This window comes from Chrysochloris asiatica, unplaced genomic scaffold (assembly GCF_000296735.1).
Source record: "Chrysochloris asiatica unplaced genomic scaffold, ChrAsi1.0 scaffold00182, whole genome shotgun sequence".
Lineage (NCBI taxonomy): Eukaryota > Metazoa > Chordata > Mammalia > Afrosoricida > Chrysochloridae > Chrysochloris > Chrysochloris asiatica.
The window spans coordinates 5,392,766-5,397,825 of NW_006408700.1; positions in this window are offsets into that span (position 1 = coordinate 5,392,766).

Here is a 5,060-nt window from a genome sequence, read left to right on the forward strand (position 1 = left end):
TTTTTTTTTAAAGCAGCCCTATTCCTGGTGTGGCGCTGTGGGTTAATGCGTCAGACTGCAGTCATTTGAACTGCAAGGTCGGTGGTTCAAGCTCACTAGTTGCTCCTTGGAAACCCTATACAGGGTTGCTTTGGGTCAGAATTGACTTGGTGGCACTTAACAACAAATTCCTTACACCTCTGGTTGTGCAAGACAGGTGGGAGGCAGCAAGGGAAAAGTAATAGAGTTTGAAAGCAAGCACATGAATAAGAAGACGCTGGTGAGACAGCTCTACCTAGTAATTAAAGAATCATTTTGCATATTACACACCAATGGGGGAAGTCCATGCTGATAGTGTTTTAAGTTGGGGGAAGTGCTTCTGATTCCTAATGCAGATATTTCTGAGAATTCATCTTTGCTCTTGGAAGAAGTGTGAGTCTACATGATTTAAATTTTTTTTTTTAATTCCCACCCCTGCTCCTACTTCCTCACCCCTACTCCTACTTCCTACTGCCCAGAGTACTGGTGTGATGCTGTAGGTTAAGTCCTCGACTGCTAACCACAAACTCAAACCCACCAGCCACTGCTTGGAAACCTATACAGAGTCGCAATGAGTCCGAAAAGACTCAATGGCACTTATCAATGACAACAACTCCTACTGGCCAAGACCAAGAGCAACAAGGAGGCCCATATTCCCTTCTACATTGGTAGAGACCATGAAGTCATTACTCACTTCCGGTGTATTTACTGACTGTTGTAAATAGGCTGAGAGGCTCAAGCCAACTGAGGACCATTCAAGCCAGCCCAGGTATGGTTGCCTGTTGTTGTTGTTAAGTGCCGTTGAGTCGGTTCCAACCCGTAGTGACCCTGTACAGGGTTTCCGAGGGTGTAAATCTTTACGGGAGTAGAAAGCTTCATCTTTCTCCCACGGAGCAGCTGGTAGTTTTGAACTGCTGACCTTAAGGATCGCAGCCCAATTCGTAACCACTACGCTACCAGAGCTGCCTAGGCTAGGCTAATCCTACTGGGATAATCAGAAACCCTCCTCTACAATAGTCCAGTCAGATTGAAAAACAAAAACACTATAGGACAAAGGTAGACCTGGGTTGCAAATTCTCTGAACTTCTATCTCCTCTTCTACCAGTGGCGATGACAACATTTTAGTTCACAGGGTTGTCATGAAAAATAATGAGATAAGGCATGCACAGAATCTTACAGCACATCTTGCACATAGGAAGTTCTCAGATAAAATTTACCAATGACTAATATGTGGAAATAGGTCAAATAAAACTCCACATACGTGTACCTGAGTACAAATGCCACTGACAGGGATTGTTAGATGTTAGTATGGTTTTCAAAGCACTGATTGCCTTATTTATGCCGCCTTCTCCTCCATACAGTTATTACTCACTTCCGGTGTATTTATTGACTGTTGTCAACAGGCTGGCTAAGAACAGCACGGAGAATCTCAAGCAGGTCCATCCTTCTCGGATAAGCTTGCTGCTAATTGTGGCTTCAGGGAGCACACTGTCATGAAGCACGCCTCATCCAGGAGGGTTGGATAAGATAGGAGTCCTCAAGGTAGTCCCAGATTCAAGGTGAGCCATTGGATCAGGGGTCTGTTTGTAGCGGGTAGTGGGCTTCACTGGGACTACTTTGTGACAGAAAATTCTTCTGCTTCATTCCAGTGTCTACTATCTTTAGGAATGCCTGGCAGAAATGGTAGTTGTTGTTGTTATTGTTGTTAAGTGTCAAGTCAGTTCTGACTCATAGTCTCCATATATGGGGTTTTCAAGGCTGTAAATCTTTGCAGGAGCAGAGAGGCTCATCTTTCTCCCATGGAGCGGATGGTGGGCTTGATCCACGACATAGGACATAGTGCATGAGAGCACCATGAGTCAGTGGCCAAATCAAAGACTACTCCTGGTGTGGCGCTGTAGACCAGCACTGGACAGCTAACCACAACTTGGTGGTTCAAACCTACCAGTCACTCCTTGGAAACTCTATACATGATCACTATGAGTTAGAACTGAATCGGCGGCACTTAACAACAAGAACAATAGGCTAAAAGAGAGTGAGTGAGTGAGTGAGTGAGTGAGTGAGTGAGTGAGTGAGTGAAAATAGATAAGAAGCTCTTGGACAACTTAGTACATTTCTAACATGAACATTAACAAAATATTTAAGTGAGTGGTAACTCTGATAGCGTAGTGGTTACGAATCGAGCTGCGAACCGCAAGGTCAGCAGTTTGAAATTACCAGCTGTTTCGCGGGAGAAAGATGAGGCTTTCTGCTCCCGTAAAAATTTACAGCCTCAGAAACCCTGTACAGGGTCGCTATGAGTCAGAACTGACTCCACAGCACACAACAACAACAATTATAGAAGGAGCAGGAGACTGACTCTCCACTAGTAAATAATACTCCTGGGTTCTATTGTCTGGGCATATAGGTGGGAAATTGGAGTGATGGAATCAGTAGAAGTCTTTCAAATGAAGTTTATTCTAAGTGTTGAGAAGGAGAGACAGGCAAGCTTAACTTAGACATGAAAGGACGACAACTCTGAACAGGGGCCTGTGTTCTCTGTGTAATCATCTACTGTCTGGGTTCAGCAAAAATAAAAGTAATGCTCAACTATAGGGTGATCCGTGATAACTTCAAACCTACTCAGCAATAGCAATGTCTGGGCTGAGCAGGAAGTATTACCTGGTTCCGACTCATAGTGACCCTGTATAGGGTTTCTGAAGGTCCTGGTGTGGCGCAGTGGGTTAATGCACTGAGTTGCAAAGTCAGTTTGAACCGCAAGGTTGGAGTTTCAGGCTCACCAGCCACTCCTCTGAAACTCTATACAGGGTCGCTATGGGCCAGAACCAACTCAAGTAGAACTTAAGAACAACAACATAGGATTTCTGAGGGAACAGGTATACACAAAAACAAAGGAAGAGAAAAAATGACAAATGCCATTGTGTAGCCATGGTTATTCAGATTCATTCATTTATACACAGGCCCCATCCTCTAGGAAGCCCCTAATAACACTGAGGGTTAATGCGCTGGACTGCAAAATTGGTTTGAACCACAAAGTCGAAGGTTCAAGCTGAGCAAACGCTCTGCGGAAACTCTATACAGGGTCACTATGGGTCACAACTGACTTGACGGCACTTAACAACAAAAGCAACAAGAATAGGCTAGGCTTTGCTACGGTAACAATTAAGTCAACAAATTTCAATAGCTAAGGAGTTCTGGGAGCGTAGTGGTTTAAGAGGAGGGCTACTAATCTCAAAGCCAGCAGTTTGAAACTACCAGCGGTTCTTTGGGAGAAAGATGAGGCTTTCTGCTCCCATAAAGATTTACAGCCTTAGAAACCCTATACAGGGTTGCTATGAGTGGGAATAACTCCGCCGCACATAACCACCAACAACAACACCACAATAAATGCTGATTTCTTGATCACATGATGCCCAATATGAATTGGGTGGTTCTCTTCCATCTTAAATGTGTGCCAGCTGGAACACATGGCCTCTAGAGTTGTCTTGGTTGGTTGGTTGGTTGTGTGTCATCAAATCAATTCCAACTCACAACAAGCCTGTATCAGATGTATGAGACTGTAAATCTTTATGGGAACAGAAAGTCTCATCCTTCTCTGATGGAGCAGCTGGTAGCCAGACTTGCCTTAGAAGAGAGAAAAGAAGTTAGAGAATCCTGTGGGATGGTTTTATGTTGCAAACATAGAAATGGCTTGCAGCATTTCTGACCTTTCCCATCAGTCAGGTTTAGTCACGTGATGCCACCTGCCCCATGAGGATTGGTAAATGTAGAGGACCATGTGGTATATGGGGAGCACTGAGAATTTCTGATTGGTAAAGTAAAAGGCCAGCAAAAATGAAAGAAAACATCACAGAGATGAAGTGACACAATGTCACCTCAATGGACCGAAACATATGAAGATGGGGCCCGATGGGACAACATTTTGTTTTGTTATGCATGAAGTCTCCATGAGTTGGAGCCAACTTAATAGCAACTTAGCAGCAACCAGAATTTTTGCCATATCTTTTCTTTAAATAATTCATTTTAAAAATCCATTATCTTATTTAAATTGCTATTACTAAATATGTTTACTTATTACAGACACACACATACACGGGAATTGAGTACAAAAGAAGAAATATTTTAATCAAAGTTTTAAAAATATGTTTAAAAACCTGTACTGGACACTTCTTCCTCTGATTTATCTAGCAATGAGTTAAATGTTTGCTGTATATTTACCACGAAGAAGGACAGAGCCGCCTTTATGTTCTCAGCAACAGCTCAGTAAGCTGCCAACGTTAGATCCTATTTGTTTTATTGAGAAGAAGAATTGTTGGCTGGAACACAAGAGTTCCCCATTACTCTTTCTGGAAAACGCAATGGGAATTTCAACTTTTCTCTGGACAGCTACCAACATCTATCAGAAGAAACATGAGTTTAACATCTCTTTCTGAAGAGTGGCACTTAGAATGCCTAAATGCTCACACCTCCACCCCTCTACTGAAGTGTCAGCCATAGAGGTTCAAAACCAAGTTCTTTTGTTATTTTCATGCAAATTCTAAAGCAAATCAGCTCTGCAAATGAAAACAAACAACTGGCCCATCTGAAACTTTAAATGAGACCTAAAACAAAAGAGCTGAGTTCCACCAGGATTCATTCTCAGTTCTGACAGAGTCAGGACATGACCTCTGGTAGAAAGTTCACATCTCTGTATTTCAGTTAACTCGGGATCAAACTATCTCTTGGGCACAGAGATTCTTCCTTTAAGGACAAATCCAGAGTTCAGGAGGAGCTAAAAATAAATATCAAAGTCTTGTGTTTCTCAAAGCTGATTTTTAAACCTCCCTATATTTTCAATTCACCACTGATCTTATATTTTCCATGTTGAACCTCAAAAGATTATCTGCCTCATCCTAATTCACAGAGAAAACGGAAGCTCTTGGGTGAGAACTCTCTCAACTTCCCATAGTCCTCTTCCTCCATACTGCCCACAGTTTCTTAACTGAGCATTTTCCATTTCCTGTCCTCTTTGTCCTCCTCCACCTCCCAGGCCCTCCCTCCCC